Source organism: Oncorhynchus kisutch, linkage group LG19 (assembly GCF_002021735.2).
Source record: "Oncorhynchus kisutch isolate 150728-3 linkage group LG19, Okis_V2, whole genome shotgun sequence".
Lineage (NCBI taxonomy): Eukaryota > Metazoa > Chordata > Actinopteri > Salmoniformes > Salmonidae > Oncorhynchus > Oncorhynchus kisutch.
Genome location: NC_034192.2, coordinates 33,782,667 through 33,810,457, shown reverse-complemented (window position 1 = coordinate 33,810,457; position 27,791 = coordinate 33,782,667). Strand labels below are relative to the sequence as shown.

The following is a 27,791-nucleotide window of genomic DNA, read 5'->3' as shown; positions in this document are numbered from 1 at the left end:
ATATACTAGGTGGTTTCAAATGGCCACCGGAACTATTTACATTGACCCCCCCCCCCCCCCCTGTTGTTTTTACACTGCTGCTACTCGCTGTTTATTATCTATGCATAGTCACTTTACCCCTACCTACATGTACAAATTACGTCAACTAACCTGTAACCCCACACATTGACTCGGTACCACCTTTATATAGCCTCATTGTTATTTTATTGTTATTTTTTATTACATGTTTTATTTTATTTAGTCAATCTTTTCTTAACTTTATGTCTTGAACTGTATTGTTGTTAAGGGCTTGTAAAGTAAGCATTTCACGGTATGGGCTACACCTGTTGTATTCGGTCAATGTGACAAATACATTTGGATTTGATTTGATTTTGAGAGTTATAACAAAACAAAAAAACACTTAGCATCTCAGTAATATGACGTAGGGCTTCCTGACGTAGGGCTTCCTCTAGTGGTGTAAGTACTAATCTCTCTGGTGGCATGCTACTCTTAAGTGAGGGCCACATTCTAACTTGAAATCCATGTGCTTACCTTAGGCTGGCATTAAAAGCAAAAGATGCGAGTCTGACATAAGGCTAGGTTGAGGATGAAGATACAAGGCTAGAGCTACATTTAAGGTTACAGTTCAAGTTAGGTTGAAATTAAGGTAAGAGCTAGAGCTACAGTGGATGCTAAAATTGGACAAGTTTGAATACAAAAATCCTCACCACTGGCAAAGCCTCACAGTTCAATTAACCCAGAGTGTCATGTAATTCCAACGGGATTCTGGGTAGAACAGTCCCAGTGGTGCCCTCAGTTCAAGTGAACATGAGCCTGTATACTGTACAGTATTCACACCCCTTGACTTTTTACACATTTTGTTGTGTTAAAATGTGGGATTAAAATGGATTTGTCATTTTTTGTCAACCATCTACACAAAATACTCTAATGTCAAAGTGAAAGAACACTTCAACATTTGGAGAGAAATAAAGAACAAAAAACACTCTTGATTAGAGAAGTATTCAAACCCCTGAGTCAATACATGTTTGAATCACCTTTGCTAGCGATTACGGCTGTGAGCCTTTCTGACAGAACATTCAGGTAGCCTAAGGCGTCTAGCTGAACGAGTGTGCTCGTATTCTCCTTTAAAAGACCTTCGCTGGAAATAAGAGGAAAAAGCGGCAATTAGTATACGCTTCCTCAAAATAGTCTGAATGAATCTAAAATAACTCAAGAAATCTGTATGTTTTCGCCGAGGAGATCTTAGTTGCGCAATCCATCTAACTAAGATGCTTGGTGCAGTATTGCTCAATGAAAACATCTGCATGAAAACGAGTCGTCTATCGTTGAATGACAAAGACTTTATTGAAGAATACCTTCTGTTGACCAATCACCGACGATGGGGCGTAGACTTCGACTCCGAACTTCAGCTTGCCTCTAGAAAGAAATGTGTGCCCAAACAGCCGAAAAAACTCAAAGTTCAAAACATCACAAAATGTCATCATAATATCTGTACAAACTCTTCCAAACTATTTTGTCGGGGAAGCATGTGGACGCCTTAAGAGATCATCTAAATGCTACAGGTCAGGGTGGGCTGAGTCTGACATTAAAGAGTTAATGTTGTTGGATTTTGCACAACGAGAACGGCAAAGGTAGAAGGTAACAGGAGCTGGAGAGGGAGGGACCCAGTTGGTATACATCTTGTAGAATTCCAAGGCAGATTTTCCTAGATGGCTGGGGACACAACTGATGGGTCGCGACCAGTTCCTCTTGGTTAAGGGCTTAAGACTGGGTTGACTTTGCTCATCTAGTGGCTCACAAAGGAATTCAAAGGTTCCACAGGAGAATGCAGGTGGCTATCTTTTCTCTGAGCCTCTCTCACCTCGAGTGTGGTTCCCCCAGCCCAGTAAAGGAGGTTTTCAAGGGGTGTAGTGGACCACCAGAGACATGGTGCGCCGTTCCCTCCGCAGGCCACACAGGGGGGCATTGCTGGGGCTCCTGTAGCTCTCGGTGTGTGGGGAGCAAAGAGAGGGCTGTTTTTGGGCCAGGGAGGGGCATGAAAGGGGTTTACCGGGGGTAGCGTTCTCCTCTCTGCTGCTCTGCTGGGTGTTAAAGCCGTACACAGACTGGGGCTCCCCTCTGCATCTCACAAAGGCCACGAAGCATCTGTAAAACTGACACACACACACATACACGAGTCACTTTGAGTATAAATCTCACTCTCACACACTGAGGCAATAGCATTTGACACAACAGTAAGATGGCATCGGACAGATATGGCAGCTCTGCTTCTAGCTCCTAAGCAACTGTGTTAGTTCTTACATTATTACCCTAGAATTTTTGTTGGGTGTTTTTACATACAGCCAGAAATAACTTTTGGATATCAGAGCGGCGGTAACTCACCAGCATTACAATCAGGAATACGACTTTCCCGAATTGGATCCTTTGTTTGTACCCCCCAAGGCAATTTAACTTATTCCAGAGGCTGCTCCAAAACACCGCCAGCGGAGAAGAGGTATTCGGAGTGGACTTCTAGTCAGACTCCAGAGGCGTGCACACCATCCACCTCTTCAGAGTATATTACTAATATTCACTCTCTGGATAATAAAAGTAGACAAGCTCAGGGTGAGGATCTCCTTCCAGAGAGATATCGGGGATTGTAACATACGCCGCTTCACAGAAACATGGCTCTCTCGGGATATACTGTCCCCTTCCATTCAGCCAATCTGGGTTCTTAGTACATCGCATCAGACGGGAATAAAAAATAAAAAACTCTCCCGGGAAGAAGAAAGGCAGGGGTGTATGTTTCATGATTAACCCTCCCTTCTGCAAATCTGATCACGACTCCATTTTGCTCCTCCCATCCAATAGGCAGAAACTCAAACTGGAAGTACCCATGCTAAGGTCTATTCAACGCTGGTTCGACCGATCGCAATCCATGCTTCAAGATTGTTTTGATCACGCGGGCTGGGATATGTTCAAAACTGAAAGCGCAAACCACCGCATTTAATCATGGCAAGGTGACTGGGAATATGGCTGAATACAAACAGTGTAAGTATTCCCTCTAAGGCAATCAAACAGGCAAAACGTCAGTACAGAGACAGTGGAGTCGCAATTCAACAGCTCAGACACGAGACGTATGTGGCAGGGTCTACAGACAATCACGGACTACAAAGGGTACACCTGCCACGTTGCTGACACCGACGTCTTGCTTCCGGACAAGCTAAACACCTTCGCCCACTTTGAGGATAACACAGGGCCACCGACGTGGCCGTCTCCCAAGGACTGTGGGTTCTCCTTCTCCGTGGCTGAAGTGAGTAAGACATTTAAGCGTGTTAACCCTCGGAAGGCTGCCGGCCCATACAGCATCCCTAGCCGTGTCCTCAGAGCATGAGCAGACCAGCTGGCTGGAGTGTTTACGGACATATTCAATCTCTCCCTATCCCAGTCTGCTGTCCCCACTTGCTTCAAGATGTCCACCATTGTTCCTGTACCCAAGAAAGCAAAGGTAACTGAACTAAATGACTTTCGCCCGAGGCACTCACTTCTGTCATCATGAAGTGCTTTGAGAGGCTAGTTAAGGTTTATATCACCTCTACCTTACCTGACACCCTAGACCCACTTCAATTTGCTTTCCGCCCCAATAGATCCACAGACGATGCAATCGTCATTGCACTGCACACTGCCCTATCCCATCTGGACAAGAGGAATACCTATGTAAGAAAGCTGTTCATTGACTATAGCTCAGCATTCAAAACCATAGAGCTCTCCAAGCTCATCATTAAGCTCGGGGCCCTGGGCCTGTGCAACTGTGTCCTGGACCTCCAAATGGGCCGCCCCCCTGGGTGGTGAAGGTAGGAAACAACACCTCCACTTTGCTGATCCTCGACACAGGGGCCCCATAAGGGTGCGTGCTCAGCCCCCTCCTATGCTCCCTGTTCTCCCATGACTGCGTGGCCAATCATCAAGTTTGCTGACGACACAACAGTAGTAGGCCTGATTATCAACAATGACGAGATAGCCTACAGGGAGGAGGTGAGGGCCCTGGGAGAGTGGTGCCAGGAAAATAACCTCTCACTCAATGTCAACTAAACAAAGGAGCTGATCGTGGACTTCAGGGAAATAGCACGCCCCTATCCACATCGAAAGAACCGCAGTGGAGAAGGTGGAAAGCTTCAAAGATCCTTGGCAAACGCATAATTGACCATCTGAAATGGTCCACTCACACAGTGTGGTGAAGAAGGCGCAACAGCTTGGCCCCCAAAAACCCTCAAACTTTTACAGATGTGCAATTGAGAGCATCCTGTCGGGCTGTATCACCGCCTGTTAGGGCAACTGCACCGCTCGCAACTGCAGCGTGGTGCAATCTGCCAAATGCATCCCCGGGGGCAAACTACCTGCCCTTCAAGATACCTACAGTGCCCAATGTCACAGGAAGGCCAAAAATATCATCAAGGACATCAACCACCCAAGCCATGGCCTGTTCACCCCGCTATCATCCAGAAGGTGAGGTCAGTACAGTTGCATCAAAGCTGGGACCAAGAGACTGAAAAACAGCTTCTATTTTAAGGTCATTAAATAGCTATCACTAGCCAGCTTCCACCCCGTTACGCAAGCCTGCACCTTAGAGGCTGCTGCCCTATATACATAGACTTGGAATCACTGGCCACTTTAATAATGGAACACTAGTCACTAATAATGTTTAAATAATATTTACACACTGATTTTACTCATCTCATATGTATATATACTGTATTCTATTCTACTGTAGTCAATGCCACTCCAACAATGCTCAATCTAGTATTTACACATTTCTTCATTCCATTCTTTTACTTTTAGATGTGTGTATTGTTGTGAATTATTTTTAGATACTAATGCGCTGTTAGATACTAATGCGCCGTTAGATACTACTGCGCCGTTAGATACTACTGCGCCGTTAGATACCACTGCGCCGTTAGATACTACCGCGCCGTTAGATACTACCGCGCCGTTAGATACTACCGCGCCGTTAGACACTACCGCGCCATTAGACACTACTGCGCTGTTGGAGATAGGAACACAAGCATTTCGCTACACCTGCAATAACAACTGCTAAATAGGTGTATTTGGCCAATAAAATTTGATTTGATCAAACTCATCCAAAGAAAGTTACCTGGTCTCAGGGCATTTCATATTATTCTGTATGTAAATCAGAGACACTCCATTTAGTATGATAGGTTTCGTGTGTTCATTTGTGGATGTCCATCATCCATTTCGTATGTTATGAATTACAATTCGTATTATATGTTAAGAATTTGCTAAATGTGCAATATGTTGCGAATTTAAAAAACATTATGAATTCCAATTTGTTGTGGATAACATTAGCTAGGTGGCTAACATTAGCTAGACTATGGGTTTGGGTTAAGGTTAGGAGTTAGGTTAAGGTTAGAGTTAGCTAACATGCTAAGTACTTGCAAAGTAGCTAAAACATAGTAAGTAGCTAATTAGCTAAAATGATCAAGTTTTCTGTGATGAGATTCGAACAGTAACCTTCTGTCTTATGTCACCATACCAAACATAGCATCATACTAATTTGAGTGTTCCAGATTTACATGTTATGTCTAGTCTATGAGACCAGGCTGCATAAAGAGAGCATAGAGTGACCTAGTTTGCTAGTATGTGTTCTCTATTAAAATTTTCTAAATAAGTCTTTGTAGTAGTGGTGGCTGCTGAGGGGAAAACGGCTCATAATAATGCCCGGAACGGAGCAAATGGAATGGCATTGAACACATGTTTGATGTATTTGATACCATTCCACTACCTCCGGTCCAACCACTATCACAAGTTCGTCCTCCCCAATTAAGGTGCCACCAACCTCCTGTGGTGCCACCAACCTCCTGTGGTGTGTTGATACTTGACACCTCTTCTTGGTTCAAGTGCCCCGAGAGAGGACAGTAAGGTAGCTGCCAAACTAAGTATGTCAGCTGGCCTGTTCTTACTGTAAGTGTCATAGGTAGTATCTATGAGGCAGAGGGCGATGAGAGGTGCAAAGTATTTACTGGGAGTCTGTGTCCTCACAATACTGTGTCCCCACAATGACAGGAGTTAAGGTCTCACTGTCAGTAGTCCTTGTGGGGATGTTAGCAGTGTCCCTTCACCCAGTCCCTCTCTGCTCCTCACTGACAGGTGGGCTGTCACAAGCACTTGAACCCCCATTTATTCATTTTATCAACTGAGCTCTCATAACAAAATACATGATTAGCCTGTCAAGTAATCATGTCCATGAACGTGAAATAGAGTATTTAGCAAAAACATCATGTCAACATGTTAGGACATACCTCTAAAATGAAAACCAACGTTTCGAGAGACAAGCTGTCTCCATCAGGGTATAATGCCAAACACTGTGGGTGACTAGTTTATATAGTGTCAAAGGACACACACAGGTGTCTGTAATCATGACCAAGGGAGCATGGGTCTTTAAATTAAGATCCAGGCAGCCTCTCGTTTAACAATAAATTGTCGAGGTCACCCCCTCTCCTAGGGAGGGTAACATGTTCGATGCTGAGATAACATCCATTTAAGGGAACACTTTTTCTCCCCTAATAGTGATATTTCTACTGAACATGTAGGTTTCTCACCTGCACATACTCCGACTCTTTTTAGAAGTAGGTGTTATTTTGTACCTCCATCCAATCGCAATCACTCTATTGAGTCGTATTGCAGACTCGTTGAATAATATGTTGTTCATCTCCTTAAGAACAAACAGGAGTACATATCTTTCCAGAATTTACCTGAGGAATGAAAAACAAGCTTTGCTTGATTTACAATCCGATACGTCCGTCCTTACCCGCCCTGCTGATAAGGGTGGGTTGGTTGTACTCATGGATAGGACAGTTTATGTAAATGAGTGTCATAGACAACTGCTTGACAACACCTTTTACAAGAACCTCAGAAGTGACCCCACTGCCCAATTTCAGAACAATTTCTTTACTGTCCTACATGGGTATTTAAGTTCTGGTCAGATAGCTAAAAAGTCATGTTCTTTTTTGGTTATTCAACACCCTAAAATTGCTACTTTTTATACTTTGCCGAAATTACACAAGAATGTTACAAAACCTCCTGGGCACCCTATTGTAGCGGCCCTTGATGCAGTAACGGCCCCTCTATCGACTTTTGTTGACTTTTTTACTAGACCACTCGCAGAACAGCTCCCCTCCTTTGTGAAGGACACCAGCAGTGTGATCTCTATTACTGAATCTCTTGATCTCTCCCTGACAATACTTTGTTAGTTACTTTTGATGTCGAGTCGTTATACACAAATATTCCACACGAGGGCGGTATTGAAGCTGCTACATTTTCTTCTGCAACGTGACCCAAATGAACTAACTTCCAGTGCAGGCATTATAACATTGGCTGAAATAGTACTCACACACAACTACTTCATGATTCTAAATTATTTATTTATTCATACGAAGGGTACTGCTATGGGATCCCCATGGCTCCTAACTATGCTAATTTGTATGTGGGTTACATGGAGAAACAGTCCATTTTCAATCCTCTCAAAAATGTTTTCTTGCCTAACATCATTAATTGGAAACGGTACATTGATTATATTTTTGTTCTATGGAGAGGTGATGCAAAACAGCTCCAGGCATTTCATGCTTTTCTTAACTCTTGTTCTGAGCATCTGAGATTTACTATGCAGTCTGACACGTCAAATCAGTTTCCTGATCTTGTGTGAGGATAATGTTCTATACACTGATCTTTACAGGAAACCTACTGATCGTAACAGTTCGTAGAGGGCTGAAAGTTGTCACCCGCATCCCTTGGAAAACAGTTTGCCTTACAGCCAATTCTGTCAAATCAAAAGACTTAGCAAAAACTTAATCAGATTTAGATAGAAATATGGCTGAGAAGCAAAGAAAATGCAAGGTGAGGGGGTACAAAAATGGTCCGATTAATATTGAGAAAATTCAAAACAAAATAAAACAAAACTCTGATTTACCACCCCAAGATATCCCTGCACAATGTCTATTTGCGCCCCTACTGGATGGAAACTACAAGTGTAATGGCTGTGCTACATGCAATGGCACTTATAAATGTAGATCCTTCAAACACCCCCAAACAGGGAAACAGATCCCAATCAAAAGGGGTTATCACGTGCTCCACTAAGGTAGTTATTTATCTTATAACTTGTCCTTGTGCTAAAAATGATGTGGGTAAAACAAAGCGCAAATTAAAAGTACAAATCTCAGAGCATGACAGAACTCGATTTACCCGGCCCACTTCTTGGAAGCAAACCACTCGATTCCTTCCCTACTTTACATCGGCATTGAACATGTCACCCTCCCTAGGAGAGGGGGTGACCTGGACAATTTATTGTTAAAACGAGAGGCTGCCTGGATCTTTAATTTAAAGACCCTTGCTCCCTCGGTCTTAACGTAGACTTTGATCTGAAGCCATTCTTCTGATTTTGCTGTTGTAAATGTTTGTAGGCTTATGTAGCCAAATTGTATCTATGATAGTATGCTATCCATTCATGTTTTTGGTATGTTATTTTTACATCTGACAATCAACCAATGATATCAGGCCACACCCAGCCATGATTACAGACACCTGTGTGTGTCCTTTGACACTATATAAACTAGTCACCCGCAGTGTTTGTCATTATACCCTGATGGAGACAGCTTGTCTGACGAAAAGTTGGTAATTAGGTTATTAAATTATCGCATCTGAGTATGCGGCTCTCCTTTAATTTGTCAAGTGTTCTACTCCGCTAGCCAGCACCTCGCCTAAATAGGTGTGCGTTTCTTTCGCCTCTATATTACTCACATGCCAGGCTGTCATAAGGCTGTCTAAGCTGCATATACGTTTCTCCCCACCGCTGTAAAGGCTACACGACAGGTTAACAACACCATTGTCCCTCTGGTCTGTCCTTTAGCACCCCCTCTCACCTGGTTGTTGAACAGCACATAGATGACAGGGTTGATTACGGTGCTGCTCTTGGCCAGGACGGCGGGCACCACGCTGGCCACGGGGGTGACCAGGCCTGACCGGCCGAAGGTGGCCGCCAGGGCCATGACGCCGTAGGGCATCCAGCACAGCAGGGTAGCAGGACACCATGGACAGCACCATGAGCAGGATGTGCTGCTCTCGCCTCTGGGCCGACAGCAGGTTGATTTTAGCCACCTGGGAACAGGAGGGGAGAAGAAAATTGTCTGGCATTGATTATACTGTTGTATTATCTTTGCTATTACCAATGTGTAGCACCCCACTTGTAGTGCTGGTCATGTATGTTAAGGGTTCAAAAACAGTGGATTTTATGTAATGTATGACAGAGCCAAATGATCAGCTGTGTTGCAGTCCATTTTTTACTTATCTGAAAATATTTTTTTTCTGTGTCATGTCTTTATGTTAAAATAGCTCGGTTCTGGCATGAGAACCAACAGTATCTTTGCGTAAGCACTGTGGTGTACTGTGGTGCTGCGTGTTTTCCACCTCCCCAGAGTTGATTTCATGCTTCCTCAAGTGCGTCGTTCTGTAATGTCCACTCTGACGCCTGTCGCAGCACCCCGACCAATGAGCATGGCCGACTGAGGATATCAGCCAATCAGAAGGAATAACAGGATGTCAGCGCCACAAACCTCTTACATGCTAAACAGCGGAGACTCCCCGGAGGAGGAAGGGGAGGACCATTTCCGTCAGTAAATTTCATGATTTAAAAAATGTAAATAGTGAAAAAAACTATACTAAATATATTCACGCCACCAAATCATTTATTAAAACACACTGTGTTGCAATGAAGGTCTACAGTAGGGTTTACTATTTTACCAGTATTTTACATGTGTTCCCTCCTAAGAATAAATAACTTTTCTCCCAGGTAACCCGGTATTTCCCACGAAAACTGGACTTGTCATTCAAAAGCATATAAATAGGCCTATGTCTGGATTTGATTAGAGCTTTGATCGAAAATTGACACCTGATGCTACCTGAGCCTGATGAGTCATACATCAATGGAGCAGCAGGAAGCCTAGTGGTTAGAGGGTTGGGCCAGTAACCGAAAGGGGTAGGCTGTCATTGTAAACGAGAATTTGTTCTTAACTGACTTGCCTAGTTAAATAAAGGTTAAATAAATTAAATACCTTTAATGAGCCCAAAAAATCCCAAATGACTGTGCTGTTATCCAATACACATACAGTACCAGTCAAAAGTTTGGACACACCTACTTATTCAAGGGTTTTTCTTTATTTGACTATTTTCTACATCAAAACTATGAAATAACACATATTGAATCATGTAGTAACCAAACAAAAAGTGTTAAACAAATGAAAATATATTTTAGATTCTTCAAAGTAGCCACCCTTTGCCTTCATGACAGCTTTGCATGCCCTTGGCATTCTCTCAACCAGCTTCACCTGGAATGCTTTTCCAACAATCTTGAAGGAGTTCCCATATGATGATCACTTTTTGTCTGCTTTTCCTTCACTCTGCGGTCCAACTCATCCCAAGCGTAAACCAGATCGGATGGCGTATCACTGCAGAATGCTGTGGTAGCCATGCTGGTATTAAGGTGTGCCTTGTATTCGAAATCACTGACAGTGTCACCAGCAAAGCACCCCCAAACCATCACACCTCCTCCTCCATGCATCACGGTGGGAACCACACATGCGGAGATCATCCGTTCACCTACTCTGCGTCTCACAAAGACACGGCGGTTGGAATTTAAAAAACTCTCATTTGAACTCCTCAGACCAAAAGGACAACGCACACACACACTCAAAATATATAATTACATTTCTTCCCATTGAGCGGCATTGTGGCAATAACTGATGGTTGTATGGGGACTTTTTTAAGGCTCTATCACTTCCTAAGTGTCAAAGGAATTGAAAGGAAAAGGAATGAAAGCATAAACAAATGATATACAAAATCTAATTATCAAACCATCTAATTGGACTGTATTCTACATACGTTCATGGTCGGCAAAATGAACCTATTGCATTGTCTAATGTTATATCTAGGGCGTTCGTAATTTCTGGTGTTACTTAGGGCGCTATCCTAAGTTGATAACTACATGATAAGTCTACAGCTGCAAGGCACCAGATTCGAGCAGTCTACAGGGATGACCTATGGACCTCTGGAGAAATTGGTGAGTACTGCAGCTGTAGAGTTAAAGGCCTCAAAGTACATTTTCAATTTTACTAAGGCTGGTATTTTGCTCGGACGCTTAAGTGATCCAAGTATAAATCCTTATTACATGTGCCGTTGTACGTGTGTGTTTGTGCTTACACAAACATACCAAGTAACCAAGTATCCGGGTAGGCTGCAACCTGTTCAGAATTGTCACGGCCGTCGAAAGAAGTGGACCAAGGTGCAGCGTGGTGAGGGTACATATCTCTTTATTAGAATGTCGCCAACAAAAACAATACAAACCGACCGTGAAGCTTCAAAGTTAACTACCCACACTGAAAGGAGGGAAAGGGCTACCTAAGTATGATTCCCAATCAGAGACAACGATAGACGGATGTCCCTGATTGAGAACCATACCTGCCCAAAACATAGAAACATAGAAAACAAAACATAGAATGCCCACCCCACATCACACCCTGACCTAACCAAATAGAGAACTAAAACGGCTCTCTAAGGTCAGGGCATGACAGTACCCCCCCCCCCCCCTCCCCCAAAGGTGCGGACTCCGATCGCAAAACCTGATCCTATATTGGAGGGTCTGGGTGGGCATCTATCCGCGGTGGCGGCTCTGGTGCGGGACGTAGACCCCACTCCACCTCTGGCTCACCCACCTTTGGTGGCGCCTCTGGTGCGGGAACCTGTCATTATGGCCAAACAGTTATATTTTTGTTTCATCAGACCAGAGCACATTTCTCCAAAAACTACGATCTTTGTCCCCCTGTGCAGTTGCAAACCATAGTCTGGCTTTTTTATGGCGGTTTTGGAGCAGTTGCTTCTTCCTTGCCGAGTGGCCTTTCAGGTTATGTCGATATAGGACTCGTTTTACTGTGGATATAGATACTTTTGTACCTGTTTCCTCCAGCATCTTCACAAGGTCCTTGCTGTTGTTCTGGAATTGATTTGCACTTTTCGCACCAAAGTACGTTTATCTCTAGGAGACAGAATGCGTCTCCTTCCTGAGCGGTATGACGGCTGCATGGCCCCATGGTGTTTATACTTGCGTACTATTATTTGTACAGATGAACGTGGTACCTTCAGCCATTTGGAAATTGCTCCCAAGGATGACCCAGACTTGTGGAGGTCTACAATTTCTTCTGAGGTCTTGGCTGATTTCTTTTGATTTTCCCACGATGTCAAGCAAAGAGGCACTGAGTTTGAAGGTAGGCCTTGAAATACATCCACAGGTACACCTCCAATTGACTCAAATTATGTCAATTAGCTTCTTAAGCCAAGACATAATATTCTGCAAATTACCAAGCTGTTTAAAGGCACAGTCAACTTAGTGTACATGTATGTAAACTTCTGACCCACTGGGATTGTGATACAAGTGAAATAATCTGTCTGTATACTATTTTTGGAAAAATGACTTGTGTCATGCACAAAGTAGCTGTCCTAACCGACTTGCCAAAACTATAGTTTGTTAACAAGAAATTTGAGGAGTGGTTGAAAAACGAGTTTGAATGACTCATATGTGTATGTAAACTTCCGACTTCAACTGTATGTCATCCACGGAGGAGTTACCCTCAAGACGGAAGTAAGCACTGAACCAGTCATACGCAGTGTGATTATGGTTCATGACTTCTAATAACTTTCCTCCTGAATGAAGGGTTATATTTATTAGTGGCATGTGTGTTGAGCATCAGAAGATTGTTCTGGAGATTCCCTTACGTGTTGCAATCTGAGTGAAAGGAGTAGCGCACAGCGTTGTATGAGATCTTCAGTTTCTTGGCAATTTCTCGCATGGAATAGCCTTCATTTCTCAGAACAAGAATAGACTGACGAGTTTCAGAAGAAACTTTGTTTCTGGCCATTTTAACTCTGTAATCGTGCCCACAAATGCTGATGCGTCAGATACTCAACTAGTCTAAAGAAGGCCAGTTTTATTGCTTCTTTAAATCAGGACAACAGTTTTCAGCTCTGCTAACATAATTGCCAAAGTGTTTTCTAATGATCAATGAGCCTTTTAAAATGATAAACTTGGATTAGCTAACACAACATGCCATTGGAACACAGGAGTGATGGTTTCTTTGTTAGCTGTAGCATCTCGTGCAAGCTAATCCTACTTTGTACACTTTCAAGCATAACATAGAATCCCTTTAAAGATGGGAATGGTTTAACTGGAACGCGTGGAAAACAAAGAAATACACAGAGTCTACTCACGCTACTGAGACCGTGAGGGACAGAGAATTATTGCTTTGTCAAGCTAATACCTCCTCCTCGGCTGCCTCTGTGTCCTCGCTCGAGAAATTAATAATGACCGAGTCTACCCGGTTCTGAAACGCGGGAGACAGAAATAGCACATTTGGCCCAACGCGTTGTTGCAGGAATTTAATTCATCTGTTTTAATACCCAATTAAAATTAAACACTCTGTCAATTCATAAGGATTTGTATGACCCTTATTTTATAGAAATGGACAGAGCCCAGTCTAAAGTCAAACAGCAGCCTTTATTCACGAGAGTACTGAACACGATACAGTTTACCACAGGTTATAAACTGAAAATGACGTCATTAGTTCCAGTACCAACCCGTGCCATCTCCGTTCTAATACAAAGGCTGCATGGTTCTCACATCGTCTCTCCCTATTAAGATAATATACGACCTGAGCTCAGGACAGCTTCTGAAGATAAGCCTTCTGGTGATATAGTTCATTCATTTCTACCAAGGAACAGACAGTCATTGTTCTAATTCTTGATTATATTTACACACATTATATTCAGTACTAGGATTAAAAAGAAAATTCATACATATATAGTAACATAATAGTATTCTGATTAGTACATATACAGTAACATAATAGTATTCTGATTAGTCAGTCCTGATTGAAATGTATACATAATTAGTCATCATTGATTAAAATTCCCTTAAACACACGTCAATTTCTATAATTTCTATAATTAGCTGGATTGTTATCCAAGTACTAGAACTTTTATCACTAACTTTACCAACTCATAAGACACCCTGACGTCATCAGATACGCGACACCAGGACAACTTATATGGGTAAACACACACAACCAATAATTCCTGTCTACAACTCCCCTGCTGTATAGCATAATCTGGGTGTATAATGCAATCTGCTTTTCAAATTTATACAGGCTGAATCAAAATAAATGCCTCATTCTATTTTAGATTCCTCACACGGCGCACTATATGTCGTAATGTGAATATCATTAAATGTGAAGACTTATTTTAATTACACAGAATTGATTTGATAAACTAATCATCTAAACTTTAATCAACTAGGAAGTCGGGGCACCACGGGAAAATATTTACTGTCATTAACTAAATAACTATTTCCTGAATCGACTCTTCAGATATTTTCATATCTTATCAAAACAGTCGCTTATTAATAAATTGTACCCCATCAGTTCTCATTACTAAATGTCGTAAACCTTTGGGTATCTGCACAAAACCTAGCCTCCATAATGAATCAGCGATATACACATTGGTTTAATTATTTGTCCCCACCTCTTTCCATTATCTACCAAGCCGTCATACTGGTTTAGCCCCCTAGGGACTATTCAATGCATTGTGTTAGTAACCAATAACTATATTGTTTATTTATGTATTTCTGTGATTTGATTAGTTAGTTAGTAAATAATTAATTAAGCCAATTTGTATATCGCTGATTCATTATGGAGGCTAGGGTTTGTGCAGATAGCCAAGGGTTTGCGATATTCAGTAATGAAAACAGATGAGGTACAATTCATTCAAAACAGGGCCTGTTTTGATAAGATTTTAAAATATCTGAAGAGTCGGTTTGGGAAAAAGGAGACTCTATAAACAACATTTTTCCATGGTGCCCCGACTTCCTAGTTAAAGTTACATGATTAGTTTAATTGCGTCATTAAATTACACAGAGAATTGATTTGATAATATACAGTCTTCACATTTAATGATAGTCACAGACACGACAACTGGTACTGTATGATAGAGGCTAATGCACATTTAAGCATGACAGAAAAACATAAAAGCCCATAGATGTAGCTAGCTATATGCTCACTTGGGTAAATAAATTAAATTAGCTCCAGTAGGTTAATCATTTTGAGTGAACTGTATTGTCTTATACTCTGTTCAATGGACTGGAATTACCTTCAAACCATGATAAAGCAGGGAGAAAACCTACAATTCTGGTTCAGCACATGTGGCTAGCGAATTTGATTGTAATTTTGTTAATATAATAGGCTTATTTGTATAATTAGTAGTCTGACGCATACATAGGCCTACCTTTCATAATATTTCCCCTAATGTTATTAGCCTACTGTACCTCCTCTCTCTCTATTGTTGCTTCATTCCTTCCTCGCTTCCAACAGTTAAATGAAATAAGTTGCATTGTCCTTATCTTCATCATTCTAATGACATCCTTGATTAATATAGAACAAATTTGCTCCTTTCAAAACTACCAGCAAGTTCTATTGGCTGATGTATTTAACATTCAGCAAATAAGAGCTTGTGTCCCTCCTCGAATAGTCTATTGGTATGAGAAATGCAAAAAAAAAAAAGTACAATGTCCAGCAAGCTATACTAGTCTAGCTTTTCCAAGAGCTAAGGATAGAGGCCAGCAAAGCACAGCTTATTGTGCAAGAGAGGCTATAAGTTAGAAGCTTATTATGCATAACCCATCATTAATTAGCTAAATATAAGGCTAAAACTGCATGGAATGTATTACCTGAAAGAGGTAGGCTAGGACATCTACAGTATATATAGGACTATTTATCCATCTAGAAGATGATCTATTTTGGGTGCAATTTGAATGGAATTGATGGGGAGAGAGTGCTCGTGCGTGCACTGATTTAAAGCAATGATATTCGAGTGATAAGCTGTTTTAGAACTCTGCAGCTGCAATAAAAAAAACACATCTTTCCAATAAAAAAACAAGGTGATCCCGAAAGCCAGATGGAGATGGGTTAATTAGAGGTGCATTCGGTCTTTATATTACTGTAGCATAAACTATGCTGCAGCAAATGCAGGCCTACCTGTCACAATTTTTTTTTTGTCATAATGATATGATTGGTCTACATGCATTGTGAACTGCACTACATACTGAGATGGACGGCCTGTCCCCACCGTGAGCATTGATGTTTCATCATGCAGAAGCCATAGAGTAGCCAGATTTAGATTTGCATATAGTTTAACAATTCCATTTCACACCATGCTGTTCATATTAATACTTCATTATAATTTACTGGTTTCTTGCAGTTATTTATCCTGGGAAAGGGGAATGGTTTGGTCGGTAAATCCCGGTACATATCGGTAACCAGGTTCCCGCCATTCAACTCTAGTCTACAGTAGCCTCAGCATCATTCTGTAGGGTAGCACCACAGCTAGCTTCTGTCCTCCTCTGGGTACATTGACTTCAATACAAAACCTAGGAGGCTCACGGTTCTCACCCCCTTCCAGAGACTAACACTGTAATTATGACAACTTCTGGAAGATGTTCTCCAACCTATCAGAGCTCTTGCAGCATGGACTGACATGTTGTCCACCCAATCAAAGGATCAGAGAATGAATCTAGGGCTAGAGGCATAAGGTACAACTAGCTCTCACTGCAGTGCATAAAATGTGTTGAGTAGTTTACTCAAAGAGAGAAAGACAATAGTTGAACAGTTTTGAACAAATTCATTTCTTCAAAAACGAAAGTGAAGCGAGAGAGCAATATTTCATTGTATATTTTCTTTCACTTTCACTTAGCTAGTGTCAAATGCAGTTTAGCCTACTCAAACAGACAGGGATGCTATGTTAAGTAGCTGGCTATCTAACACTGGAACTCTAAGGTAAGCTTTTGGTTTTATTAATTTATTGCCACCGAGGCCCTCCGGTGTAACTGCTAAACTGATTTCTGCTGACTACACTGTACTGAGTGAATGTAGCGGGTTTACTAACGTGTTAGTTTTAGTAGCTATGTTGACTATGGCATGACAACAATGTAGGCTGTGTGTAGCGGTCATGATATGAAGGTTTAGCTTGGAAAGGTAGATAGAGGCGAGAAGGAATTATATGTACAATGAGCTGTTTGAATGGGGCTGCTATGAAAGTGAACTGTTTGCGTGTAATCATTGGGATATCAAGGTTTTACTGCTAACCTACAAAGCATTACATGGGCTTGCTCCTACCTATCTCTCTGATTTGGTCCTGCCGTACATACCTACACGTACACTACGGTCACAAGACGCAGGCCTCCTAATTGTCCCTAGAATTTCTAAGCAAACAGCTGGAAGCAGGGCTTTCTCCTATAGAGCTCAATTTTTATGGAACGGTCTACCTACCCATGTCAGAGACGCAAACTCGGTCTCAACCTTTAAGTCTTTACTGAAGACTTATCTCTTCAGTGGGTCATATGATTGAGTGTAGTCTGGCCCAGGAGTGGGAAGGTGAACGGAAAGGCTCTGGAGCAACGAACCGCCCTTGCTGTCTCTGCCTGGCCGGTTCCACTCTTTCCACTGGGATTCTCTGCCTCTAAGCCTATTACAGGGGCTGAGTCACTGGCTTACTGGGGCTCTCTCATGCCGTCCCTGGAAGGGGTGCGTCACCTGAGTGGGTTGATTCACTGATGTGGTCATCCTGTCTGGGTTGGCGCCCCCCCTTGGGTGCCATGGCGGAGATCTTTGTGGGCTATACTCAGCCTTGTCTCAGGATGGTAAGTTGGTGGTTGAAGATATCCCTCTAGTGGTATCCCTCTAGTGGTGTGGGGGCTGTGCTTTGGCAAAGTGGGTGGGGTTATATCCTTCCTGTTTGGCCCTGTCCGGGGGTGTCCTCGGATGGGGCCACAGTGTCTCCTGACCCCTCCTGTCTCAGCCTCCAGTATTTATGCTGCAGTAGTTTGTGTCGGGGGGCTAGGGTCAGTTTGTTATATCTGGAGTACTTCTCCTGTCCTATTCGGTGTCCTGTGTGAATCTAAGTGTGCGTTCTCTAATTCTCTCCTTCTCTCTCTCTCTCGGAGGACTTGAGCCCTAGGACCATGCCCCAGGACTACCTGACATGATGACTCCTTGCTGTCCACAGTCCACCTGGCCGTGCTGCTGCTCCAGTTTCAACTGTTCTGCCTTATTATTATTCGACCATGCTGGTCATTTATGAACATTTGAACATCTTGGCCATGTTCTGTTATAATCTCCACCGGGCATAGCCAGAAGAGGACTGGCCACCCCACATAGCCTGGTTCCTCTCTAGGTTTCTTCCTAGGTTTTGGCCTTTCTAGGGAGTTTTTCCTAGCCACCGTGCTTCTACACCTGCATTGCTTGCTGTTTGGGGTTTTAGGCTGGGTTTCTGTACAGCACTTTGAGATATCAGCTGATGTACGAAGGGCTATATAAATACATTTGATTGGATTTGATTGGGATATTCATTGCACAGATTCTGTTGAAATCCTTTTCTTAAACGGAAGCAAATGGAATGAAACGGGGATACCTGAATTTGTCCAATAGAAACTCGTTTGCAATTGTTGGACTAATGATTACACCATAAATCAGCTAGATGCAGGCAAGAGTGTGCAAGGTGGTATTGAAGGTGTCACTGTCTGTTACCTTGATTACTGAAAACTCTCTCAACCTGTGCACCTACCTTGTAAACCTTTGTTCATAGGCTAGGTTGTAGCAACCTCATGATGGGCACAGGGAAAATGTGAGTATCATGTAGTAGCCTAAACCTATCAATATTACATTGAGCTGGATGAATGGAATATGAATGACAGTCATCCAATATGCTGTAGAAATAAATATAGAAATAAGGCCATGTTCATAAAAAAAGTAATCATCCTCCCTCATCTTAAACGGCAACGACCACCACTGATGATCAATTAGAAACAGCCTTGTTGCCGGCCAAGTAGGCCATAACCTCTGTTACATACGCAATCTTCTTAAACATGTAATAGGAATTCTACTGTTGCCAAGTCATCACAAAGGGTATTTCCGGTGTATTGCCTGGATTTCTCTATTCCAGACCCACAAAGGAAGCAGGCACTTCTATCTTGGAATCTCAGACTGTTCTTTTCAGGAAATTGATTTAAAAAAGTACATTTGTGACACCTGGAGATTTGGCCATGCATTGGAGTAACACATTAGGATGCCGTCGTATCGACATTTATTCTGAGGCACAGTTACGGCATGATAAATCTCACAGTGATGTGAGACCATGGGAGAGGCTTTTATGACCAACAGTGTGCCTGGAATTAAGATGTGCAGTGAGGCCCAACCATAAAATACCACCCTGGATCCATATTGATTATCTTCATATGAATGTCATTTCTCTGTGTGATGTGTCACTGCATGGTGAATTGTAATTCACCTCTCAGATGACGGTACTACTCCACAAGCTGGCGCTTGGTTTCTAAGAAAAGCCTGGTGGGGGGGCTTCAGAAGGGAGGTGACTGGTGGATCAGCGAAGCGGAAATTCACAAGTAATCAGGTCTGCAGCGCTGGTCCCCTCAGCTGAACAGGCTTCAACAAACACAGGGAAAATGAGACACTTACATAACTGGATTGTCACCAATAGTAACGGGCCTATTCCACAGCCCAAAAATGGCTCCTAGATGATTCATTCATGGAGTAGCGCTGGCAGGTAGCATAAGGCGAGGGCATTCTGAGCGGGGCAGGCAGCCACCAATTGGAACCCATTAATTACAAATTGGTTGTGTGAGCCAGATGCCCAGGGTTTATAAAAGCCCCTCAAACGCAAGGATAATTCACAAAAACCTAAGGAGGGTTGAACACAACCAGGTCCAGATTCCCCAGAGAGCCTGCCTCCAATACTCCCCAGAGAGCCTGCCTCCATTACTTTCCAGAGAGCCTGCCTCCAATACTCCCCAGAGAGCTTGCCTCCAATACTCCCCAGAGAGCCTGCCTCCAATACTCCCCAGAGAGCCTGCCTCCAATACTCCCCAGAGAGCCTGCCTCCAATACTCCCCAGAGAGCCTGCCTCCAATACTCCCCAGAGAGCCTGCCTCCAATACTCCCCAGAGAGCCTGCCTCCAATACTCCCCAGAGAGCCTGCCTCCAATACTCCCCAGAGAGCCTGCCTCCAATACTCCCCAGAGAGCCTGCCTCCATGACTCCCCAGAGAGCCTGGATTGTCGTTGGGATTGAGGTCAGGCCTCTGTGCAGGCCAGTCAAGTTCTTCCACACAGATCTCGACAAACCATCAGTATGGACCTCGCTTTGTGCATGGGGGGCAAACTGTTGCCACAAAGTTGGAAGCACAGAATCGTCTAGAATGTCATTGTATGCTGTACTGTTAAGATTTACCTTCATTGGCGCTAAGGGGCCTAGCCCGAACCATGAAAAATAGTCCAATGGCGGCGAGCTTTACACCACTCCAGCCAACGCTTGGCATGGAGCATGGTGATCTTAGGCTTGTGTGCGGCTGCTCGGCCATGGAAACCCATGATGTTGCTTCCAGAGGATGTTTGGAACTCGGTAGTGAGTGTTGCAACCGAGGACAGACAATATTTCCGCACCGTACGCTTCAGCACTCGGCGGCCCCGTTTTGTGAGCTTGTGTGGCCTACCACTTCGCGGCTGAACCGTTTTTGCTCCTAGACGTTTCCACTTCACTATAGCATCACTTACAGTTGACCAGGATAGCTCTAGCAGGGCAGAAATTTGACGAACTGACTTGTTGGAAAGGTAGCATCCTATGACGGTGCCGCGTTGAAGGTCACTGAGCACTTCAGTAAGGCCATTCTATCGCCAATGTTTGTCTATAGAAATTGCATGGCTCTCTGCTCAATTTTATAGATCCGTCAGCAACCGAGGTGGTTGAAATAGCCAAATCCACTCATTTGAAGGGGTGTCCGCATACTTTTGTATATATAATATATATTTCAATACAGACTCTGTCTCGGCATGTCAAAATCTTTCATGTCATGTAAAGCACAGATCTGACAGGTAGAGTTACTATGTAACCAGCTGCAGAGTGCACACTTCATTAGCACCAGAGTGCACACTTCATTAGCACCAGAGTGCACACTTCATTGGCACCAGAGTGCACCCTTCATTGGCACCAGAGTGCACCCTTCATTGGCACCAGAGTGCACCCTTCATTGGCACCAGAGTGCACCCTTCATTGGCACCAGAGTGCACACTTCATTGGCACCAGAGTGCACACTTCATTGGCACCAGAGTGCACACTTCATTGGCACCAGAGTGCACACTTCATTGGCACCAGAGTGCACACTTCATTGGCACCAGAGTGCACCCTTCATTGGCACCAGAGTGCACCCTTCATTGGCACCAGAGTGCACCCTTCATTGGCACCAGAGTGCACCCTTCATTGGCACCAGAGTGCACACTTCATTGGCACCAGAGTTCACCCTTCATTGGCACCAGAGTGCACACTTCATTGGCACCAGAGTGCACACTTCATTGGCACCAGAGTGCACACTTCATTGGCACCAGAGTGCACACTTCATTGGCACCAGAGTGCACACTTCATTGGCACCAGAGTGCACACTTCATTGGCACCAGAGTGCACACTTCATCATAATCTCATGATCTTCATCATGAGTCTCAATAAGGCACCAGACACCATGTAGCCAACCACCAATGAGTGACAGCACCACTCTAGGGTTGGAGTCCATTTAGGAAGAAAAACATGAGAATTTGAAATTCAGTTCATGAATGAATGGAAACATTTTCAATTCATACACTTCAATTCACGTCCGGTATTGACTGCTTTCAAAATGGACCTTCCCCCGTCCCACTCACTAGAGGTCGACCGATTATGATTTTTCAATGCCGATTATTGGAGGACCAGGTAATGAGGTAAAGAGTGGAGAACAGGAGGCCTTCTTAAAGAAAAACTTACAGGTCTGTGAGAGCCGGAATTCTTACTGGTTGGTAGGTGATCAAATACTTATGTCATGCAATAAAATGCAAATGAATTACTTAAAAATGTGATTTTCTGGATTTTTCTTTTAGATTCCGTCTCTCACAGTTGAAATGTACCTATGATACAAATTACAGACCTTTACATGCTTTGTAAGTAGGAAAACCTGCAAAATCGGCAGTGTATCAAATACTTGTTCTCCCCACTGTATATATAAAAATTGGCCGATTACAGCAGTACTGAATAAACACTTATTTTACTTAATATAATACATAAATAAAATCTATTTAGTCTCAAATAAATAATGAAACATGTTCAATTTGGTTTAAATAATGCAAAAACACAGTGTTGGAGAAGAAAGTAAAAGTGCAATATGTGTCATGTAAAAAAGCTAACATTTAAGTTCCTTGCTCAGAACATGAGAACATATGAAAGCTGGGGGTTCCTTTTAAGCAGTGGTGGGCCGTCAGGGCCAGCAAGGCCTTCTCTGCTGGCCTAAACATCATCAGAATATATTTTTTTTTAAATATATCTTTTCCCACAAATATGTATTAAATTAAAGAGTTATACTCTTCCTTTCATAGCTTTCCTCTTGGTTGGACTGCTTCCAGCCCCAGGTTGAGATTTGGAGGGCTGGTCTTTATGTTAGATCTTTTATCCAATCATATTCAGCCATCATGTGTTGCCAGGGGTCTAAAATCTGCCCTCGGGCCTTCAGAATCAACAGTGCGGGCGCTTGTAGCTTAAAGTGAATGGAAATGAAAATTTAGTGTCAACCAATGAGCTTTAGAGTTGGCTATTGTACGCCTGCTGGCTGGCTCCAGTGTTACACAGGAGCCAGCTAGCAGGCGTAGTGCGTGCAAGTCTTTTGATTGGATTACCAATATTGAGAGGCAGGTCCTATATGGGCAGGTATATGCAAACCTCAGAACTAGGAAAATTAATTTGATAAACAAATTAATTTGCGTACTACTAAGCTGTTTTTTTAACCCACAATGGTGGAAGGAGGAGAAGATATCGATTTGGTCGAGGATATAATTATAACGCCATTCTCAAGACAAACTTTTCAAGAAAAGTTAGACATTGTCAGGAGAGGTCGCCCGACGCCGACGCTACAAAGCCTGTCACAGGCGGGAAAGGGGTTCGTTCGCCACTTTCAAAGTTCCAACTACGAGCGCTATCAATGGCTCACAGGCTCCGAGAAGCACTGCAAACTGTACTGCTGGGAATGCCTATTATTTGCAAGTGATATATTTGGTGTTTGGAGCCACACTGGCTTTGCAAACTTGAGTTGTCTAACCAAGGCAGCAATGAGACACGGCTGGGCACTTACAAGCAATGGTGCTTTTGAAAACTTTTGGGGACACCCGAGTGGATCTACAGCTCAACGAACAAGCGCGCAGGGCAACGGGAGCTGCACAATGAAAAGGTATTGTACTCTTCCCCTGCAATTCTATGAATAAAAATTTCAATTTCAAGGTGACACAACGCCTGGTTTTATACTGCGTTTCTGTCTAAATGTATAGTGTCTAGAGCCATGGCATCATAATGATGGTAATAAGAGGTGGATTAATTCGGGTGGGACTGTGTAGGACCTCACTGAAGGCCCAGCCCCCAGGCCCACGGCACGCCACTGCTTTTAACATGAGTCTTCAATATTCCCAGTTAATACGTTTTAGGTTGTAGTTATTATAGGACTATTTCTCTCTATACCATTTGTATTTCATATACCTTTAACTATTGGATGTTCTTATAGGCACTATAGTATTGTCAGCCTAATCTCAGGAGTTGAGATTCATAAAGGCATAAACAGCGCTGTTCTTCAAGCATTGCAAAGAGCTGCTGGCAAACGCAGGAAAGTGCTGTTTGAATGAATGCTTATGAGCCTGCTGCTGCCTACCACCGCTCAATCAGACTGCTCTATCAAATCATAGACTTAATTATAATATAATAAAGACACAGAAATATGAGCCTTAGGTCATTAATATGGTCAAATCTGGAAACTATAATTCCGAAAACAAAACATTTATTCTTTCAGTGAAATACGGAACCGTTCCGTATTTTATTGAACGGGTGGCAACCCTAAGTCTAAATATTGCTGTTACATTGCACAACCTTCAATATTATGTCATAATTATGTAAAAATCTGGCAAATGAATTGTGATCGTTGTTAGGACAAATGGTCTTCACACAGTTCGCAACGAGCCAAACTGCTGCATATACCCTGACTCTGCTTGCACTGAACTCAAGAGAAGTGACAATTTCCCTAATTAATATTGCCTGCTAACATGAATTTCTTTTAACTAAATATGCAGGTTTAAAAAAATATATACTTGTGTATTGATTTTAATAAAGGCATTGATGTTTATGGTTAGGTACATTGGTGCAACGATTGTGCTTTTTTCGCGAACGCGCTTTTGTTAAATCATCACCCGTTTGGCGAAGTTGAAGTAGCCTGTGATTCGATGATAAATGAACAGGCACCGCATCGATTATATGCAACGCAGGACAAGTTAGTTAAACTAGTAATATCATCAACCATGTGTAGTTAGCTAGTGATTATGTTAAGATTATTTTTTTATAAGATACGTTTAATGCTAGCTAGTAATTTACCTTGGCTCCTTGTGTAGTTAGCTAGTGATTATGTTAAGATAATTTTTTTATAAGGTACGTTTAATGCTAGCTAGTCATTTACCTTGGCTCCTTGCTGCACTCGCATAACAGGTGGTCAGCCTGCCACGCAGTCTCCTCGTGGATTGCAATGTAATCGGCCATAATCAGCGTCCAAAAATGCCGATTACCGATTGTTATGAAATCTTGAAATCGGCCCTAATTCAAATCGGCCATGCCGATTAAAACGGTCGACCTCTACCCCTCACCCCCCTGATGGAAACCAGTATCCCGCCATAGGAGTAGACCATGATCATGAGGGGCAACAGCAGGCAGAAGATGAACAGGCAGACCACGTAGGAGACACTGGCCGGAGAGCGCTGGGTCCACTGGACAGAGCAGGAGGTCCCGTCCCCCTCCAGGCCATTGCTGCTCCAGCCCATGAAGGGGGGCAGGGTCCATAGCAGGGAATAGAGCCAGGAGCCCCACACACACAGCCAGGCCTTTCTGAAGTCAGACACGTCAGCCTGGGTGGAGCGCTGCACCGTGGCGTAGCGCTCATAGGACAGAATGGACAGAGACACCAGGGACACGATCTCTAGGAGAGAGAGAGAGAGGAAAAGAGCGAGAGAAAGAGAGAGAGCGAGAGAGAGTGAGAGAGATGAGGGGGAGGTTATCAGGGTGTCATGGGGAGTCTGATGTTGTTATAACAGATGCCAGTTATCACCGTTTTTTTTTCTCACCAGTTTGAGAATTCAGATGCTAAGGAGAATGGGAGGTTACATAAAAATCATTAGCTCTGTTTTGCCCTATTTTGGTAACATTTAGCTAAATGTTAAAAGTAATATTTAGTAAACCCAAGAGAGAGCTGGCATGCCATGCCACACAGGACAGTAAGAAAATGTATGGTGCAGTATTATATTCCTACATGAAGTCAGACCACTGCAAGTTGGCTTTTAGTGCTGAACGTGCTATACAACTCTATATTATGTGTGTGTGTGTGTGCACGCGCATGTCTGCCTGTCTTTCTGCCTGTCTGTAAGTGTGCGATTGGGACGTGTGTGTGTTTGACTAAAGCTGAGGGAAAAATAGGTTTATGTCTTTATCATGCTAGTCTGTCTCAGAGTACTAGCCTGACATTCTAGGAAGTGTGACTTGTTACTGAATTGACAGTGTGTCCTCTCAGGAGGTGAGACCTCGCTAAAAGTTTTCCTCCTGTGCAACAACTGAAAGGCAACGAAATAAAAAGTTTGCCCAACTTAATTTAGTCTTCCTAAGTGCTCAGAGTACTTTGAGACTTTGTTAGTTGTGAATGGATGCCATCCTTGATTAGTGGTTGCTGGCTGTTATGAAGAATGACAGCATATAGAGCCATCAGGAAGCAGACAGAGTAAAATATGGCATCCATTAGAGAAATTGTTCAGGGCCAGTGTGATGTGCCCACTCCTCCCCTCCAGGAGTGTTTACAGGTTTGGTTGAGCTTTCTGTGGAACCGGGGTTTGCATGTGTGTGCGCTTATGTGGTGGGGGGGGCATGCATGCGTGTGTGTCACTGCCCTCCTGTGTGGTTTCAAAGGGAGGGGAACAGGGAAGCCGTATCGCTCCCATCGGGATAATCACTGAGCTTTAAAGATATCCAACAGCCAAATGTCACAGCATTGGACCAATAAACTGCTTTGACAATTTATGTACTTGCCAAGCTCATTAAAAAGAATAGCCATTTTTTTGTACACTTTAATCAGAAACATGAATGACACCAACATGTTTTTATTTAACCTTTATTTAACATAATGAACTGCATTTGTCAAACACCCACAGATTATAATTCAATCAATTTTGGTTATCCAATTTTGGATCCAGAGACATGCAAGGAGAGATGACAGGTGAGAAGTGTACATGTATAAGATCAGCTACAATTTGTATGAGTGGCTGATCTAAAAGGGGTAGGCTGTTGTACTCTGTGTTGAATGGGCGGTCTCATTATGGGGTTATACATTAGAATAGTCTACATGCTTTACATTTTCAAGGTCCTATGCAAAGTCACTACATTTACTATGTCAAGCTTCCCAGTCAAGTGCACATTGAAACTTATTCACACACCGAAACGAATCAATTTTGGTATAAAGGTTGAATGCAAATGTCTCTTGCTCTTGCTAAAGCTTTATTGCAACCGTTTTTCATTAATGTTCGACTGTTTTCATATTCAAATGTAGGTTAATGAAAATGTTACAAGCACAGGGAGGAATAAAATACCATTCATTTATTAATTAGATTGGATATACAGTCATAAATTGATGATGAATTGTGCTCTGAGACTTTTCATAATGAGCCTGGAGGACTGATTTAAGAATTGATCGAGCAGTAATGATCTGATGGATTTGCATGCCCTTTTGCCAGTAAAGTTGCTTAGGCTAAGAAACTACTATATGCAAAATATTTGTTATTTTTGTCACATGAAGGTTAGCCTAAAGTGTAGGCTACATGGCTTTCGTTGCCTGTTGAAATATTTGAGAAACTCACCGAAAAGCGAATTGGCAAAGCCTTACCACTTGCAACCATGGTGTCCAATGAGCCATCACCCCTGTAGACTTGCCGCAAAACTGAATGGAATTCCACACATACACACTAGGATGTCGCTCACGCTGATGTTCAGAAGGATGATGTTTATGGGCGTCCAAAGCGACCGAAACTTTGCGAAGATAAACAGGACAAGAAGGTTGTTGAAGAGTCCCAGGACCAAAATGAGCCCAAGGCATACTGCCACCACCGTGTGGCCTTGCCTGCTCAGGTCGAGGGTGTCCTGGGGAACCAAGGTGTCCCGAACACTGACATTGGTGCTTAGGTTGGAAGCATAGCTTTCGGTGCTGCTGAAATTCAGAGCTCTTAAGTGGACAACCATCAGCACCCTCCAGCGCACGCGGGGGTGACTTACAACAAGAGGAGTGAACGCTCTCTCACTCATTCAAACTCGTTCACAGTGCAGAACACATGCTCACAACAGTCTAGGTGACAAAGAAAGACATACAGAACCCCCATTTATTCTAGCACATAACGTTCTGACAACCATATTGGTATGAAACAAGCAGGGAGCTAGCCCGAAGTCCAACGCGCTATCGACTATGCCCCAAAAGCATGCTCGAGCGGCAGTCGATATCCGCGCTTATAAACCCAGGGTCGTTACAATATGTTTCTTAGAGTTTGGTGACGTTGTGGTTGT

The 27,791-nt window shown here is 43.0% G+C and overlaps 1 pseudogene; it reads right to left on the bottom strand.

Annotated features, from left to right (window-relative positions):
- Positions 1–232: 232 nt before the first annotated feature.
- On the bottom strand, positions 233–27,473 carry LOC109910146 (parapinopsin-like; annotated as a pseudogene).
- Positions 27,474–27,791: the final 318 nt, after the last annotated feature.